General features: G+C 44.9%; 1 protein-coding gene across 9 annotated transcripts in view; it reads right to left on the bottom strand.

Moving 5' to 3' along the window:
* Positions 1-20,418, bottom strand: part of fbrsl1 (fibrosin-like 1) — a 267,107-nt gene that overhangs the window by 163,655 nt on the left and 83,034 nt on the right. The gene's annotated exons all lie outside the window — the stretch shown is intronic.

Genomic DNA, 20,418 nt, shown 5'->3' with positions numbered 1-20,418 from the left:
GTTTTAAATCCCTATAAGCCCAGATGTAGAAAGCATGCAGCTCGCGCACCTGAGAGGCAAAAATATGAAGGCTGCTGAGACTAATGCGAGGTCAGGAGAGGCAGTGAGACCACAGAGAGGGAAAATGCAGGGAGAAGGATAGACCAACAGTGGGGAGACTGAAAGTTGAGGGTTTGTCAGACATGGAAGACGCCAGGCGAGGATGGGTGGAGCCCTCAGAAGAGGAGAGGAGATGGGAGGAGAGAAGGGAGGAGGAGAAGAGAAACTACCCGGGAGGCCTCCTCCCTGTCATTTGGGTGTTTGGCTGTCACATCTGCCGCTTCCATCACTCCTGCTTGGACCAGAAGAGATAGGTCGGCGGAGGAGATCAAGGAGGAGGAAGAGCAGGAGGAGGCGGGGAGGGAAGAATGAGAGGATTTGAAAGCATTGGGTTGGTATGGAAATGAGGTGTTGGGAAAAAAAAAAGAAACGATGAAAAGCAGATGGAATCAGCCGCTGACATGACAGCATCCAGCCCCGAGAGCGCAGATCTACCGCTTGTACAATTACATGGCTGCATTTGCATCTATATGATCCCTCAAAACGCTGTCATGTGCTGGGATTTGAGCCTCGCTATCTGCAAGCGTGCGCACGCGCATGTGTTTATGTGAGCACATTCACAACATTAGATGATCTGACAGGCGCTGCTTGTCACGATGTGCACTACATAAAATGAGGATGCAGTAGGTAGAAGAGGATCATGTCCATTGTGTTAATAGGGATAATGGTGATTTAATAAGCTTACAGGCGGATTCACTGTGCATTCTAATTGGCAAGGCCCCTCGGATGAAGCTGCCTCCTGTATCCCCTCCTGACTGGGAACACATGGAACGGCCCAGAGGATAAGCAAAGTCTTAATCTGTGCTACTTTAAGGTGTAGGAAGTTAACATGACTTCACAAAATGCTGGCTTAATCTCAGATGAGTGGGAAATTCTTGTCATGGGATTGAGTTATGCCAATAGCTGTTTTGGTTAAATCACACAATGTGCTGTTATACCTGTATATACGATATTGTGCTATTAGAATTAAATTATGTGTTAAATAATTATTGCTGCCTTTATATGAATAGAAACAAGTCAAGTCAGGACAGGTCCTTTAAAAATTGAAAAAAGAAAAAAAAAGAATTATTTGTTTGATTTGTTTGGCTTTTGTTATTTCCACTGGACAGAAAAAACAGCTCCAAAGAGAATATTTGGCGACCGCTGGAGTGGAAAAATTGGAGGTATTTCCTCTGTATTTATACATTACATCTGTTTTGTGTCTAGCTGTTCCATTTGGATAGCCCTGGATGATTGATTTTTCAGCTCTCAGTTGTCCTGCAGGTTTCGTGTTGTTCGACAATAACCTCAACATGGAAAGATATTTTGACATCCACTTTCATTTTGGACACCAAAATGTGTTACGTTAACTGATACCCGCTTTTTTCTCTCTAACGCAGCACAGGCTACCTTTAAACGATGCCACGGACATCCCGTCTTTGGCGTGAAGAAAACCAAAGCTGACCCATATTCGCAACTCCCTGCCTCGCTGCTGTGTTTTTCCCCCGTTTGTGCTCGTCGCGCCCCCCTCGCAGCAGCGAACACTCATATGTTACAGTGTGCGGACTGACACTCCGCCACTTCCAGAATCCAAGAAAACACAATGTGTCACTTCTGTCTCCTTCATGTATACGGGCTTTGTGTGGGCTTGTGTGCGCGTGCACTGGGGGGAGCTTGTACGTGCTCATGAGCCACTTGATGGCAGTAAAGCATGCACACAAACACACACATGTGGAGTAGCAGTCGCAGGAAACACAATGTCGACAGCAAGGAAAAGATAGCATCTGAACTACCTAGCAGAGCAGGAGGAGGAGGTGAGTGGTGAATGTGGAAACGACAGGAGGATATCGGGAGGCTAATTGTCTTTAGGAGCAGCCCGGGCGACCTTGCAGGGCGAGAAGTCGGGGGGCTTTGGCCTCCCAGGGCACGATCCTGCCAGGGTAATTGTGCCACGATCCTGACCTCGGATTGCTTAAACCCGGGCTCCATTCTTCCTCACTCTATCCCTCTCTCTTTCTTTAACTCTGTCTATCCCTTGCTGACGCTGAAGAGGAGCTAGGATCTGCTCTCCGCTCTAATGATGTCAGCTCCCCAGAGGAGGCGTCCGTCTGCTGAATCTCAACAGCTAGCCTTCAAAGTCCGAGCCTGGCCCAGGAGCTGGAGAGAGGCCTGGAGGATGGTGGAGGAGGGTCTGCCCACTAGACGGTACAACCGCAACCCAAACAACCAGCATGACCAGCACTCCTGAAGGGGGCCACGAAGGTCCTGAACCTCTCACTCTGCTACTGTCAATGAGGCTCTCAAACAGTCAAGGCTAAGGAGGCAGCAGCAGGAAGGATAAATTTGACCAAGCAAATCAAGTCAATTCAAAGAAGAATATGTGCATTTTAAAGATCAGTACACCAACTGAAAGACTTGCAGCATTAAACAGACACTAAGCTATTATCTAAAAGCAAAATCTAGTTTGAGGAGATCTCTAATATCCCAAATAGTTCAAATAAACCCTGCAGATTTCAACAACAATTCATTTGGACAGTTTTAGTTGGTTTCAACATCTTTCTGTAAACTTAAAGGATAACTTTCGTTTTTTTACAACCTGGACCTTATTTGTAGCATTAAATACGCCCATTTACTCATCCAGACAACTTTGGTGGCATATGGAGTCGTTTTGAAGAAATTAGCCCCAGAGGAGCGGCGCGTATATCCGTATAATGCGAGTACTCTGGGCATCCATGCGCAGCCTCTATAAACGCATAATCTACGGCGAAATTCGTTCATATTCCAATATTTAGTTATGATATGCTGGTGCTATTCCCCTCTGAGCCGGCGGTCGGCTAGTTTAGCTGTAGTTTGGCACAGCTATGATTCGTTATTGCGTATTCGTAGCCGACCGCCGCAGAGCCGTGTTGTGGCTGGCTGCTCGCAGCGCGCGGCGTTCAGTAATGACATCATCCACGTCAGAGGTAGTTGTCTAGAGACGCTGGATGTTGATAACATGCCACCACGGGCTCAGAGGGGAATAGCACCAGCATATCATAACAAAAGGAGCATCCTGGAAAGGCTCAGTTGTTCATAAGCAAGGATGGGGATGGAGCGAGGTTCACCACTTTGTGAACACATGGTTGGATAAAGGAGATTACTACATGGGCTCGGTTGTTAAACACAGTTTGCAAATGGCCACATTCTGTTTTTATTTACGTTTTACATGCGTCCCAACTTTTTGCTACCCAGAGTTACCCAGTATTTACTGTCATGGTTTTGGTTTGTTTTCCATTTTGCATTGCTGTTTATGCTTCGACTGTGCTCTTTAGGAATTACCTTGGATTCAGTTCTCTCTGCACAGCTGTTTTATAATTTGGCATTGTTCACAGTAAAGCATGTAGCAACCTCTCTCAGTATTCATTTCCATCACTATGCTGATGACACAACTCTACTCACCTGTTAAATTCAATGAACCTTCTTGAACATAACCTTATTAAAGGTTAAACACACGTTGGTAGCTGCATATTAAAGGTTTTGCAGACCCACTGTCTGGTTTGACCTACACAAGACAAGATGATTGGCAGTGGTAGAGCAAAGGAGATCCTCAAATGTAAACGGGAATGTTTTTTGACCAAAACAAATGCTAGAAACATGATCTATTAAATGGACTTCAACAGTCATGTACATTTGGCTGCTGTGAACATGTACGGACGATTGTGTCTCAGATGGAGGAGCGTGATTGATCTGCCCCAGGGCTTGTCTGGTGCTGTTGAACTAGGATTATCTTTTATTCAAATTGCAGCGAATTGCACCTGCCGGCCGGCCAGGCCTCTATCCACAGAGACCACATTTGGCCTTAAATCAATACCAAAGCAGCGGTGAAAGGAACGGATGGAGCGAGGGAGGGAGCAACAGATGAGGAAGTCTGATTCTCCTTGACATTTACCTGAGCTGTGCTCTGTCAACAATCAAGCAAAGCTTGGGTGAGATACCCCCAACCCTGGATTGTTGCTCAACACTCTACTGCAGCCCTTCACAGCCTTAATACTGGTACTAGTCGCACCTAACGGATGACTATGGATATAGGTTTTTAATAGTCTAGTGGTGATTATGCATTGATGATGCACTCCAGAAAAGTTGCTATTAATTATGGGAATACTTTTAAAAAATATCCAAGGTGTGCCACAGATGCACTCACTCTCATGACTGTTCAGTTGTTTGTAGAAACTGGTCCACCTTTGGAGACACCCAGCAATCATCTTTAAGATAATACACACTTAACCATATGTCTATGTATAGAATTTCATCAAAGGGAGTGAGACAGTGGGGCCAAATCGCATAAACCCACAGGCCAGCAGTAGTGTGAAGAAAACGGCTCCCATAAGACCCCGCTCCCCCGCTCCCTCCACCGGGCTGTGGCTCTGTGATTTCTATCACACTGCAGTTCAGTGAATTTCTGCTCGAACCATTGTCACAGAGACAAGAGATATAGTAAAATTTCCTGTCTACTTGACCTTCCAGGGTTGCAAAGGCTTTTTATCCGACACTCGCTTTCATTCTTTCTCTACCCTTTTATATTGCAGCAGCTGCAAGGCCAGAGACCACGTCTGCCTCGCATTTCACTCTCGAGCGAAGTTACTTTGACTGTGACATCTTGCGGCAATCAAAGCGCGGGAGGCTGTTTTCCAGGCCATCATATAGGCACAAATGCCCACAATTGTGTTCTGTTCAGCAAAACAATACCCAAGTGTTCACTGTAGATACAGCTGTATGATTACTGCAAGTGAATGTTTACCTCAGGTGCTGCAAGAGTGTGTGTAGCCTTTCACATGGAGGCTTTCTGTTGGGGGGGGGGGGGGGGGGGGGGGGTTATTTTCAAAACAAAACGGCACATTATCTAATGAACCACAATAGACATGTGCTGCAAAAATGCACCTTTTTCCATTCAGTCACATTAAAAATACTGAATGGTACAAGCAAACATTCAAAATGAAGGCATTGTGCATGGTCTGGATGTGCTGTATATGTGTATGCTGATGCAATGCACAGATGTAAGACATTTACTGTTTTACTGACGTGTGTAACCCTGCATACACAGAGGAAGTGGTGCAAAGTGAAATGGTTATGAGTCTAATTATACATCCTCACCTCATCTTTGTGCTGAAGAGCAGCAGTGCTGAGGGCGTGGTTGGTAACTGGCAAACCCGAAATAAAGCAATATATGTTTGCTGACATGGTGCTTTGTACTGTATATGCACAAAATATGCCACAGAATACAGCTCACATTAGAGTGAATTTGACTGAGTGACACTGTAGAGCACCTTGCAGGCCGACCTAATTGCCTTCATGGGTCTTGCCTTAACGTTTCGACAGCAACATTCTGTCTTCAAGGACAAATGTCTGGAGTCACTTTGACCGTCTAGCCAAGCGCCACAGCGTGGAGTGCTAAATGGAAGAGCAAGGCCAGTTAAGGCCCATTCACTGATATACAGCATCTCAAACATTTCTAAGCAGCAGAGTGGAGAGCTGTATATCCTGACTTGAACCTGATAGTTCTCAGTGGTGAACGCTTTGGTGTGTCTGTTTATTGTGTGTATTTTTTTTAAGGTCAAGCACTTTGAAATGCTGTTGTATGAGATGCTGCTATACAAATAAAATTTGAACTGAATTCTTCATGAAAACCAACAACCAACCCAACTAACCCAAACAATTGTTGCTTTGTCAATAAACTTCTGGAATAATGTTGGTGCTGTGAGGAGGCCATGTGACATGGAAGTAATGTATATGTTAAAGAAGACAGTCACAATTACAGCATGTTTCTGGAGTGACTTGAGAAATTTGTATAACTGCTTTGACATATTTATGTGGTTGCCAATGGAAAAACTGCTGTGCATCCAAGCTGACTACAGCTGCAAAGGAAAAAGCTACTAACAACATCAGTAAAAATACATTCTGACTGACTTTCTGTCCAATGGACAAGCTATTTGTGAGTCCATGTGACTTTTGCTCATAAGCCCTTACTTTCCTGTAACTGGACAGGGTGAACCTAAACAAACCAAATGGAATAATGCTGTGAAATAAAACTTCCACTACAGTTTGGCCCAAAGAAAACAAACTGCTGATCTCCTTCCTACCCTTTGTCCCACTGCTCTATCTCCAAAGCCCTGAGCGAATATTACAAATTACCCCCTTGTGCAAACACTCCTGATAAATGGAGCTGGGAGACCAGGCCTTAGGGAGCTAACAAAGCAAACATGACATGCCGCATTGCTATACATCTTCATCCCCAGTGTGTTTTTACAGGGATGTGAACGCCTGGTCGTCCGGGTCAGATCGATGGCACATTGAGGCCTGCTTAGCAGCATTAACACTGCGGTGAGAGGCAAAATGTCAAGAGAGCTGCCTCTCTGGCTTCTGACGTGTTACTCCATGCAGAGCGGAGTGTCCAGCGTATAGCAGGCTTTGCAAATGTTGGTTTTAGTCTCATTAGCTGGGTTATTGATATAAATAAATAAATACAAGAATGCTAGTGTCATCCTTTAATTAGAACAACACAAAATCATTTTTGGTTTTATGTACTATAAAACTGGTTTAATGTATGCAATGTACAATTTAATATCAATTTCATGTTAGTAGAATTCATATCATTCAATAAGTGACATCCACCCTTTTGAACTACAAGCTGGTCTGGCAAAAATAGACCAGACATGAAGGGGGGAGCAGAGCAAAAAGCCACGCTAGCCACAAGCAAGCACTCTGCTCACACATGCGATGCATGGTGCGACAGCTGGAATGCGGCGCAACTATGAAAATGAATAAGGTGTGAACCAACGCATGCACAAGCAAAACCCAGCCGATAAACAGCGTCAGCACATGTCTGTATCCTGTTTGAGTGCTGCTGCAAAAGATTACAGGTGAGTGAGGACGAGGTAACCATGAATTCACCGTTCTGCAAAAGCCAAGTGCTGAGCAGCGTCAGAGAGCAGCTTTTTATGAAAAACAACAGTAAGGAAAGCAAGGAGAGCCTTCACTGCTCCACCACACCTACAGGCAACTCAAATATTTGCTTCTGCTTCCACCTGTTTCTCCCAGAAAATTACAACCTGATTCAACTCAGCGCTTAAGGAAAACCCAGCGTTAGCTGCGGTTATGACACATGAGAAAGGCATGTTTCACTCATATAGCCTTGATAGCAAGTCTGTGACGACATAACACACCAACACAAGTGTGACATTGTGAAATGCTTTTAAATCTCTCCAATCAAATGAATTCATATCATACTGTGTGATCTTTACATGCTTTGCTATAATTTCTCCACAACAATAAAAGTACTTCACATTGTCAAATAAAAGTATTTATCAGTAAGACGTGTGTGTTTTATTTGATAACAATTTTCCCATTTTTTAATTGTCAGTCAACTCGTCCGCTACAAAGGCAAGCAGGTAAGATAACTACATATACAGCGAGGGAGCTCGTGACAGCAAGTCAGTCAGTACAGTTACATGTACTACGGCTTATTTGCATGGTCAATCATAAATTGGGTTACAGATGCATACGCTGTGCAGGGTTTGTTTACTTTGAGACACTGAATTCATTCCTGTGAGCCTACCAAACAGGTTATAAACAGAATGGATGTGATAGTGATCTTTTTTTTTTTTTTTTAATCATAGTCCTGCTTAAGGTTACTGTCTAATCTCTGTTAGGATGTTTACCTCTATCTCCATCTATCTAACAGGCATCTACTCACCCAACCACCATGACCAACTGACGCCATCAAAACAATGACTTCAATAAAGTCTGGTGTGTTCTAGCTCGATCTTGTTTAGCCTGGTATGAGCCCACACGTCTTGGTCTGGGGGACCTTATCTGATCTGGTCTGTGCTGGTTTTCGTTCATGAGATAATGCAGATTGCATCACGTGGGAGGTGACCAAGTTCTGCATCTATTTGACCCCATGTTAAAAATAATGGCAGTAGCTGTGATGGATTACGGCAGATCCCGTAGTTGGTGGGTGCAAGGCTTCAAATAAATATCCATTTAATGTAATCATGGTTACTGACTTTGGAGTTCTCAGTTTAGCAGTCTTTTCATATCTGTGAACAATCTTCCTCTGGTGTCTCTCATAAATCCGTACCGAGCGTTCTTAACTGTCATCTGGCCTGGGTTGACTTTCTGGCGTGGCATGTGATGAGTGACAGCATGGGGCCAGCCAATGTCAACTCCATAAGATAACACCAACAGCAGTATAACAGCGGTTCAGAGTGTGAGGAAGGATACATCATACCTGCAAGCTGAGGAGAAAGAGGCTTTTCCAAGCTTACAGAGAGGCTTCTGTAGGCTTACAGCTGCCAGGCCGGCGCTTTCTTTTAGAGTACGGCTGGTAAGTCAACAGTTAACAGAAAAATAAACATGAAGGTAGACTAAATCTTTTGCGATGCATAAATAAACATACAGTAGTTTGCCGGTGACAATCTAAACGTAAAAACCTGGTTCTGGTTCTACAAATAGTCCAGATCCTTTCAGATATGGGAGCAGCCACTCAGGGGATTTCCGTGCTTATTGACCAGCTATTTCTGGTATGTGGTATGCTTTGGAAATGCATGACATGCTTGCTTTGTTTTACCAAAAACAGTTCCTGCATGTTTCCTCCATCATACGTTATCTCTTCATCACATGCTATGCTTTTTGATAGTGGAGAGGCTTTGTGTTATCTTGGCTGTTCCATTTGTATTACGACCATAATTATCTGCGTGTATCTGATATGCACTGTAATCAGCTTTATCTGGGTGACAGGCATTTTTCCTCCTCTCTCTTGTGATTCAACTTGTTAAACAAGAAGAGCAACTCCTACCCAGCATGGTGGCAAAAACACGTGCTTGGATTGTCAGATACAGAGCAGAGCTGCAGACTAACTTTGTCCTGTAGTAGCACTGGTGCTCCCTAATGAAGGTTTTAAAGCGCACCAGCACAAAATTTAAGAGCATCCCTTAAATCAACATGCAACACGTGTTTTTTTTTACAGAAATAACAACTAGAATGTAAATTTGGGGCCAGCACAGGGCAAGAGAGGACTCAACAATCTTAACATGGGCTGAAGCTGGCATACAGACACAGCGTGAAGCAAAGTGAAAACACCTGCTGATGTGGTTCTGGTGGAAATCCAATAGCAGATCTAAGTCATGGGGACTTTGCATCAGAAGGAAAGGTGAGCTCCCAAGAGCCTCCAGGCTCCTAAATAACGTAACACACTTTTGCTTTAGTCGAAACAGCAGATAAGCGCACACATAAATCCTAAGAGCTGAGCTCCATCAGCAGTCAAGATGACCCCTTTCATCGTGCCATGCACCATCCACCCGCTCCTAATAAAATGAGAAATGGCTGCTGATGCTCTGGAACACTCACTTTCACTTTTGAACACAAGCCGCCTTACACACATGCATATTCATTTGCATATGTATCTGTGAGTACATACAATACATGCATGTGTAAATTGTCACATTTGCACATGCATGTATTTAATTATTCCAATTCACATACATCAAAAGCACACACACATGCAGCCAATATCCCCAGTCAGGCATCTGGAAAATATCTAAGCTCGTAAAAGGCCTGTATAAGGGCAGCTATGCACCAACTGTGTAGGCATGTCAGGGAGACTAAAGAACAGCAGGGAGCCAGAAGGATGAGGTGAGAGGTGTAGCGAGAATAGCGCCATGTTGAAAGAAATCAGCACTACCTGGGGAGAGAGAGCTGGTACATTATGTCCTACCACTTAGCTTTCATGCTGTTATTTCTGTAGTATTTATTGCCTCTGGCTCTGAGTTCTCATGGATGCTGCGTTAACTGCGTCGTTAGATGCTAAACTCTAAATTCAATTTATAGATGATGCTAAATCTTAATCTTGATTTTTACAAATGAGTAAATATACAAGAACAGAAAGCCATTCACCAGTTATGAGCTAACAAACTACTACTGTTTGGTTTGAGCAGGGTTTTTTTTTTAATGGACTGAGCTGCAAACATATTCCCTGTATCACAGAGCTTCATCTATGCTGCAAAAAGCTTAAGGAAGGTACAAGACTGCAAAATACAACAGGGAGGCTAAACAACCCGCAACATAGCACAGCAGCGAAGAGTTATCACTTCAGGTCAGGACAAGAAAAAAGAACAGCAGCATACAGCAAACAGCTTATATGTCTGGCTTAAAAGGGCTGTTGATGCACATCAGCCTTAACAAATCATCGCTGAAAAGTGGTTGAGGATATCATTACTACTTTTATGATGCTTCCAATGCTGTCAATATATCATGGCAGTTTCAGTGCCATTCTGGAGGTGATGGTGCTCATATGCTTCGCACATATCTGAAAGCACGGCCTCATTCAGCAAATGAAATAGCTTCCAGAACTGAACATGAATAGTGAAATATAACAGCTACATTTTATCCATCTTTTAAATCTTGTTGGAAATTTTACAACAATGCACGGATGACTGCGATGAATCTATACATAAATATTCACCACCAACACTGTCGGGATCAGAGGTTTACCTCGCACTGGACCATCCATCCTGAAAAGGTATTATGCACTTGCGGTACGGATAGACCCACCGAAGAGAAACACTTTCAGTACCCATCATTTTTATGTAAGGGCATGTTAGAACTTTATGCTTTCTAACCAAAGCTCAATAAAGATCTTTCTGTGTTAGACTAAACATAGAAACACATTCCTAGAGCAAGATAGGTAAATTAAGGTAAAAAGGGCCTGCTGTAGCTGGTATAGCAGACCCTCTGTAGCAAGTGACCACACCTGCACCCCACACCCCATGGGTGGGGTGGGGGGTGGGGTAGATGTGTAGGTGGGGTCTATCTTTTGATATGACTGATGTCTGAGGGACGCAAGGTGTCAAGGGGGACTTTGGTAAATGGCAGCATGTGGCAAGGTCGCCTCTCCATTTGTCTGCCACTGGGATGGCAAAGGGGCGATGCGTAGCGGGGCTATAGCTCTGTGACTGCCTGACAACCTCCTGCGGCTCTGCAAGCAATGGGAGCCCTCCATCTTGTGTCACTACGGGGATGTCTAGGACTGGCGTGATGCAGAGCAAAGTGCCCTCCCCTCCCTTTCAGCGCCTCTCTCCACCTCCCGGCAGCATCCATCACAGCATTCCCCAGTGGGGCGTGGGTAACGGATCGACTTTCCTCCGGAGCGCTAATCAATCCGACTCTCGCTGCTTCTCCCTGGGAACATTTATGGCCTGCCATAAAGCAGGCCTTTGGGGCATTACGGCACCCAGTAATCCTGCTAAGTGAGCAATATTTCCCATCTCTGGGGCTGCAGTTAGACGGGCTCAGGCCATAAATAGCTGAGTTAATCTGTGGCCATGACTTCTCGGCCAACCCTCAGCAGTCACAACCCCACTGGGGCCAGGTGGGAGCCACCCGGCGGCCAAGGTAAAACAACTTGCGAGACAAAATGATGAGATGGCCTTCTCCGGTGAAGTTGCCGTTGGATCGCTGCCTCCACCTTTTTTCTGTGTCTGTCTGTAGTCTGCTTTAGTGGAAAGAGCCACTAACGGAGTTAACATCTATCATAACAGGGCCCAGTCGGTACTGATTCACCACTGTAGTTCCCTCTATTGGTCAGTAAGTACATGAAGTATCTATGAAGAAGACAGTTGCTCACTGTGCACTCAAAACATCATACATTACAGAGCCTGGAGTTCATAAGTAGCTAGCTACCAAAAGCAGAACGTATTAAAATAAAACAGAGGGTAAAGAAGATGGACTGGGCAAGAGGAGGAGTTAATGGCATAAGCATGCTGATCAACTGACCTGATTTCCACAGCTGTCTTAGAATATACAGTTATAATAACTTTATGAGATGCGAAGTGAAAGCCAACGACCAAAAAACCCAACACGCATGTTAAAAATAAGCCACAAAAAGAAAACACTAAAGCCAAGAATCCGGCTGTATTCCTTCAGACTTCCTGCCAAGGTCAGTGAGTTCTCCTCAAAGGGGAGCCACTTCCCCATTTTATGCCCAGCTGAGTTAAAACGGATATGTCGATGTGCTAGTATTTCTTCTGAACATCTTAAAACAGGCCGTTTTCTCTCAGGGCACCAGTGGGAGTTCCATATAGTAAAACATAGAAGACAGAAGGCAAAGCTAGCCTGAGGTTGAGCTTTGCCAGAGGGCTACAGAAACCACCGCCCCTTCACCAATAACTGCTGCTGCTCGGGTTGATCCCATTTTATTTTATTTTATTCCGCCCATCATGCATCAAAATGTCTCCCTGAGGTACCTCAGCTTTGAGCAGAGGCCTCCGTCTCCTTTTTGCTGGAAGGCCAAGTCTCTCCATCACACCACGAGTGCAGGAGTCAAGGTCTTCAACCCTCGGCCCTCAGAAGCCCTGCTCGGCTCAGCCAACCCCCCAGGCTGCCTGCTTGTCAGTCAGAAAAGCTTGCTGACTTTTTCAGTCTTTGGTTCAGGTCAGAAACCCGACATTGTTTTCCCATTCAGAGCTCGGCAGAAACATGACAGGTGTCCATGGAAACAACATTTGTGCAGATGTTTCCGGTTCTTTGAAGATTTCAGAGTATTTTTTAACAAGTAAGGTCAGTTTTCACCGTGCTGCCATACCTCTTGGGAGGAAAAGGAAGGATAGAAGCATGATTTAATCGAACAGTAGACAGATGATGGATATTGCCGAAAGAAAATATTTATCTATTAATGATATTTAACATCAACCTCAAGCAGTGCTATAATGTATTAGATACAAATACAGATGGGTTAAATCAATGGTGATTGAAAAGACAGGAACGGAATACAAAACATGCAATCTAATTCAATGCAGGATGGCAGTGGCTGAGATCAATAAATGTAAAATACAAACAACCTAAGGCAACTTACTCTTTCGAGAGGCACGATATGGAAATAATCATACCTCGCATTTTTTTGTCGACTAGGGTCTTTGCTGTACATACTTCACTTCAAACAGTGCACACATGTTTTGAATACCGGCCAATTAATAAAACCTTCAAAAGAATTTAAGACTGTCTTTCAGTTTCAAGACCATCTTTCATCACCTGTTATTTTTCCAGGAAATCCAATTCCTGCCTTGCCTCTGACATGTTCTTTGATTCCTCCATTTGCTGTTTTTCATCTTATCTTCTCATGTTGTATTTATAGTAGCAGCTAGCATGCAGCCGTTTGTGGTTAACCTCTGCTGATGAGTCTTGTCAAGCGCATTGTTCTTCTCTCCCCGCTTTGAAGCAGTCTACGGAGGCCCCCCTCTCTGTTTGAGTCCTGGGCACCATCCAAGAGGGCTCTGTCAGAGCTCCGTGTAGCCCAGCTCCAGCTCGATGAGTTTCTGGGATGGTGATGGGCCCGGAGTGATACTGAGTTCTGAGTCCCACAAGTCGCTGCTGTTGTTGCTGCCGATGGTCCTGGCCAAGCCTGAGTAATGCTCTGGGACTCCCAAATCATTTCCACTTGGAGCAGGAATGAACCCCAGCTACAATTGGATTCGTATGGTCTGGACGGCTGACAAGAACCCCTCTCATCATCTAGATGTATGGTAGCTCCCCCATCAGGCAGAGGACTCTCGTGCTCTTTGTATTTGAAGAAGATTGGACTGTTCCCCTGAAGAGATGTTATCACTGCAAGGCTCAGTAACCATGAACCTGTGATCCACTCCTACCCTGTGAGCAGGGATTTCAACTCCCTTACAGCTAAAAGAGGAATAAGGAGCATTAACTTTGTACAGGGGACTACGCCACAGAGGGGGAATTGGAAAGAAGGAGGAGGAAGAGGGATGATATTCTTAGCACTGTCAGTGCTGCTGCACTCATAAAACCTTTGCTTTATCTCTCCCAACAATCAGTCTAATTATGTTCATTGGAGGAGTCCAATTAATCCTCCATTGTCAGCCGGTGGCTAAGTGTTTCTCAACCCCTCACACTGCCACACACAGACACAGCGGAATCTGCAATTAACACTACCCAAATTTATTTAGCGCCACTTGCCTCAGCTTCTGACTCCCTCCAATTATGCCTAATCAATTCCACTAGGAGGTGGCGGGGGAGTGGGGCACTGGGGAGGTCACTGTCATTTGCTGCGACAAACCCCTCTGCGCCACCCAAAGGCCAGGCGTGTCAGTGGGGCTGTCATGTGGCAAGACGTGCAAGCGATCCATGCTGAATAGCTAACTAATACCCCAGCTGCCCCTGACCGTGGTGCCTCCTCTTGCTCCATTGTTGGTTTTAATTGAAAGACTTGCGATATAGACTAAAGGTGGCAGCACTTGGCTTTCAAAGCCCTCTGGACAAACATGCGAAGACCTGGCCAAGCCTGGACACTTCCCTCGTGTCCAGGCTGGTAGTTAAATGACCGCAGACTGCAACCTGTCACTAGTCCTGTCTATTGTATGAAAATTGTTACACAGTGGGTACAAGCACAGGCTCCACATGAACAGGAAGTCAAAAACAAAGGTATGGCAATGAGTACTAATGGAAATGTTTACAGGTAAGTGCATAAGTGTGTTTCTGTGGAGAATACATTTTATCAGTTAGGAAATCATCTCGCATTAGGACACAAGTTTTAGTTTTGCCATCTGTTTTCTACTTGGTGATGTTATTTCTACCTTAGGTGATCACTGTAGCAAGAATTTTCTTCTTTACTACTTCACCAACTTTGCAAATGATTTCTGGTTCAACTGAAAATGCTTTTGAACATTTCTCTTTACGCCATCTGCTTAACCTAAATACGGTACCTGTCACAGGAAAAATACACACCAATTCCCCCCAGCAAAAACAACCATGAATCAATAATGTTGTATTACACAAAACTGTGAACCTCAGTTGATTGGCTTGATCTCTTCAATGTAAAAAATGTGGACAGAATGAACAGTTAGTAGTTTGATACAATCATACAGATAAACAGACGAATAGCTCCAAATTGGCCGAAGCTGAACTGTCTAAAATGCAGTACTTTATTCTGACTGTGGAGATATTCTTCTCATTGTGGTCACCTTCTGTATGTCCTGTGTGGTACATACATGACATGTGCTCCTGCATGTTTGCTGCACGTGGGCTGCCATATTCACTCGCTGTATGTTCATGTCTCATGTGTCATCTGTATGTATATATGCAGGCACGTTTCTGCAGCATGTCGACGTATGAAATTTTATGTGCCCACTCATGCAAACATTTCCACATTGTGTCTGTGTGAGTGTGCATGTGTTCACTGCCCAAGGCTAGCAGGCAGGTTGGCCTCCCTCAAGGTAGCTTGTTGCCCCAGTGCTGTCAAAACCAAAGCCCCACAGTGAGCAAAGACACTGGGAAGGCAAGCCCACTGACTGGAATAACCATGTTACAAACCCGCCGTAAAACGCCACTAATATTTAATGCCTTGCTGTCAGGTCTGAAGGGCACAGGCACATGGAGGAACTGTGCAGCCAAGTGTGTGTTCCTCTGCAAGGCTCGCTGAATCTGAGCGGAAAGAAAATCTGAACAAGGGTTTGTGTGTCTGTGTGTTTACACGTGTGCTTCTAGCTGACCAAAAAAAAATATAAAAAATCTTGATTTGCCTGATACGCAAACCTCACTACCTGTTTTTTCAGCTGACAGCATTAATATTTCCACTGAGCCATGTCGGCATCTGCAGACACAGTGCAACGCTTTCTCACCACAGAACAGCCAGTGGCAAGTCCCGCACTAATCCATTGGGTGTATCAGGTGATGGAGGCATCACCGGACCTGATAACATCGCAATGTCTCTGGCAGGATAAGGTTGAAGAGGCACCTAGTGGGTGAGGCCAGGCTAATGGCAGCGGATATCAGATCACGGCCTGTCACTGTAAAAACCCTGGGCTTGTGTAATCCTCCGATAATAGACACATTTAGAACCGACGATGCTGGTGAAACTGTCAACATGCCAGCCATTGTGAATCGAATGAAAATCAATGTCAGAGGTGACGTGTGTGTATGCAGTGTCTGCATGTGAGACAGATACTTGCTGTGTGTGTGCGTGCATGCATATCTACACGCAAGTGTCTACCTGCATCTGTGAAAGTATGTAGGTCCATGTTATGCGTGTGCAAGCCAGATTTGAGTATATGTGTCTACAAGTGTTGGGTCTGTGTGTGTGGGGGGATGTGCATGCTATTCTGAATAGCATACACCTCTTGACCCGAGTGCCTGGCTGTGTTAATCCTCCAGTGTAGTGTATTACTTTCATGCCAACAGCAGTTTAAGCACAGAGCCCCCTGCACCAATGCAGTCCAAACACAGGCACCTCGGGATGCCTTCCACTTAAAACAAGCAGTTGGACCGCATTAACATTTCAAGGTATTATTTCAAACGTGGGGGGAAATTGCTGCTGAATATTTCATGCGCTCCAGTACGAGTCGTATGTATCCCTCTGTGACTGCGGCACTGTCGGAGGTCTGGGGTTGGCGGTTCAGGGGATGCTGGCGAAAACGCGACCTGTGGCAGGTGACCTGGGCATTGGAAGCGAGATTAGTGTGTACAATGCTGCTCTACGTCAGTGTCAGAAGAGACTCCACTTTGAAGAGCAATTATACTACTATTACCAGCTCATTAATTAAACTGAGAGCGACCAGGCTAATTCAGCCGTGTGACCCTGCAGAACGCGCTCACAGCTCGCCGCACCGCTCACATATTATCCAATCAGTATTGCAACAACGCCCTGCTAATTGGTGATGTTGTTATGTCTACGGCTGTGTCGCAGATCGAGTCTGGCCTCTGACTTACAATTACTTTCTGATGTTTCCCACTGTGTGCTTTCTAAAGTGAAATACAGCAAAACGCTTTTGAACTCTTTGGAGTCTTACTCTGAATCAATTGGCTATCACACAAAACTTTAATTTCAAAATGATCAATCTAGCCTTTGAAAAACTGACACCTGCTACAACACACTAGAGGTCTTCGCAGGTCTACCTGAACCCGAGGACCCAAAACCAGACTGGGACCCATATGGGTTTGGATCAATGCTTTTTATGGTCAGTCGGGTTCGGGTTGAATCCCATTCTATTACCGCAGGTCCCACATCTGTTTAACATGTGTAATACCCGAGTGGATCTGAAAAGACCCAGCTGTGATCAGACAGCGCTGATCATGATGGAAGTGCTGGAAGTACATTAGCAGCCGTGGCAATGAGCGAGCACTTACATTTACTTATTGTAGTTCAAAAGGGCAAACAGTCAAAGTTATCTTTATTACACTTGACTTAGCTAAACTGCAAAGTCGATTCTAAATGAGTCGCGTTTGCCATCTGTCACTGTGACAGTATCTGGACTTTTAAGATGAAATAATTAGTGGATTAGCCTTGCCATTTCAATCAGCAAGAGATGAATGACAGAACACCTGGATGTGTTTTACTAACTTTCTTGCCAAGGAGGATGGATTGTGCATCACAGCCAGGTACAGGAGAGAAAGGTACTAATGTTACAGTAGAGTTTTCTTTTGACAACTGGTAAATCAATAATAGACTCAGTCCAATTAATAGACGGGTTCGGTTCAGTTCCAGGTGGTACATTTCCAGGTGTTTTTGGGTTCATGCACAAATCTATGGACAATGAAGACCGATACTACACAAATAAAATAATAAGATAACAGACGTCCTTGGGTTTTCTGAATATCTAAGTGTTGAATCTGATAATGAACAGATGAGATCAGACCAACAACTGTGCTCCCCTTCAAGGTGAACCTGTGATTTAAAACTCAACATACTGCACGCTTCACACCCAGTTCCACCCCTTGGGCCATCTCCTCCCCTCAGGGCCTCAGGAAGAACCCTGACCCTCTTCTCGGCAAGGGGTCAACCACAAGAACCATACCTCCTTCTGGATCTAGCTCCTCAGGGACAGCCAGGGGGCGTGTCAGCTCCCAGTCTGCCACTTCAACTCCCCCCCCCACTCCACCTCGGGATGTACATGCTCTATTGTGCAAAAGCAATTATTCTTACCTGCCCCCACACCCCCACCTCCCCTCTATTTGTTTTGCAAATGGCCTCTCCCACATCATTTTACATACACACTCCAACCACTGAGCTCTGGGGACAGTCCAGGAAGTAATTGTGGCTTTTGTGCCACTGTCCCCACCCCAAAGGAGCCGTACCCCCTTGTCAGCTGTCATCATATAACTGCCTGCAGACCCAGGGGCCTAATGACAGGATCTATAGTACATGAAAACACAATTACAGCCCTTGGTTCAATTGCTACTGTGTGAATGGCCTTTAAAAGAGGAAAAAAGGAACCAAACACATGCTGCCCGCTCAAAGGCATATAAGTCTGAACAATGTCCCCTAAATCACAACCCATTAAAATGCACAGAGCCTGCTTCTGAGGCTGAAAATTTGAAATGCTTAAGCGACTTCCCCTACATGATATGCTTATTATAGAACACGCTTGGCGTGAGGAGATTTCTGACTGATACGGATACATCTGACCTTGTGCAGCAGCGCTACTTGCCGTTTTAATGAGCTATGAGTGACGGCGCAGGCACATACAACCCACACGAGTCTCGGTGTTCCAGCGGCATTTCATTATCTGACGATGTTGTTTTCGTGGCAATATTTTGCAGCCACATTAAGCATGCATTACAAGGCGCTGCAGGAAACATGTTGATGAAACCTCCATAAGATCCACCGCATGGGCTCAACACTGCAAACCCTGACATGCTTTACATTAAGCAGTCAAAATGGCAGAAGAGGAGAGGAGAGGCCTCCCACCATCTTTTTCAAATGGGAACAGTGACCCCCAATGGATGATGCGATGCAATCGCAAAGGGTTAACATGGCATCATCCACCACCGCCTCATGCAAATGGGTGCAATGTCTCTTTAATGCAGCAGGGGTCAGTGTTGTATCACGGCAAAACTCAACACGGCGAGAAAGAAAAGGAAAGCTGTGGCTGCAAAGATCACATCTGTCTCAGTGACACTACTAATCCCATTTAATCCGTCTCAGTTAATGTCCATCTTTGCTAGTTGCCAACCCCCCCAGGCACAAGGCTATGAAAACAGGAGCAGGGGCCTCGGCAGATCCCATTAATGTAGTGACCCTAATGGACTAAAGTGGCAAAGATGACACTTAGACTCTTAAACATACAGATGCCAGCAAGCAAGCAAACACTTATACAGACACACGCACAATAATCTACACACACAAACAAGCTCATGTGTGTAAATACGCAGATGTACATAAATGTATGCACCATACACACACGAGAGACACCAGACCTCACTGAAGAACACAAAACAGACACGACATGTAAATGAGATGCACACACATCGGAACGCGCACGCAAAAACACATTCTTCGAGCCAGGCAACAATTAAACAGAATCTAATTAAACAGGTGCTAATTGAAGCATTAATTAACTAAAACAAATTGATACAGCTGTGACAAGGGGAGAATGAGGCATTTGTAAATAACTGTGGAGAACAATACAAGTGGAGCGTAGCAGCCTACTGCTGGAACGCATCAGAATACTGCCTGGCCCCTCTATTGTCTTTCTCCCTCTCAGGCCTGTCAAAACACACAGGCCTCCAAACAAAGGACCTCTCACAACTACAGGAGGCTTCTCTTTTCAGTAAAGGCTCAGGGCTGCCACCCACTTCCATTCTACCTAACAAACAGCAGATCCCTTCATCCTTAAAGCCTCCCGTGTAATGCAGCACTGTGCACCAAGCGGCTGTCAGCCTCTGGACACAGAGCTAGCCAGGAAACCTGACCCCTGCTTCTAGGGTTGAACTGATTTCAAGGGCCAATACATTATCTTGAACTGAGGTTAGAATTTTGCTCTGATATGCAGGATTATGCGTGAAGTGTTCCTTGTGAAGCCAGAAAGGTACAGGAATTCAGAGCGTTCCCTGATTTTGTATTTTCCTTGACATTTCTGATTATCATTAAAACAGCAGTAACACATCTCACGCATTTATCTCACACAGATCACATGTGTGACTCACTATGTCTACCCAACGCTTGAGTGAAAGACATGGACAGATTGTTTCTGGTTTATTTCCATTTTGGTAAATGTCCCACTGCAACAGTGATTCAACACACTTCGTGACAGCTTTCAGATTTGCAGACACGTGCTGCCCCTTTGGTGTTTCCAGGGAAGATTTCTCTGGTACACAGGAAGTGCTATGGTGGCTGAGTACAATGAAATGAGAAGATTAAAACGTTACTACACTTTAACGCAGAGGCATAGCAACAATTTTTCATCAGGAAGTCTGATATCTCATTTGTATGTTTATTCACTAAAGGGCCAGTATCGGCCCACGTCTTCCTCGTATCGGTCTGAAGTGACATGAAAGGCAGCACAATCTGAGGATCTGGGC

Source organism: Chelmon rostratus, chromosome 5 (assembly GCF_017976325.1).
Source record: "Chelmon rostratus isolate fCheRos1 chromosome 5, fCheRos1.pri, whole genome shotgun sequence".
NCBI classification, from domain to species: Eukaryota; Metazoa; Chordata; class Actinopteri; order Chaetodontiformes; family Chaetodontidae; genus Chelmon; species Chelmon rostratus.
The sequence above is the reverse complement of the archived record's forward strand: the minus strand, read 5'-3'. Positions and strand labels throughout refer to the sequence as shown.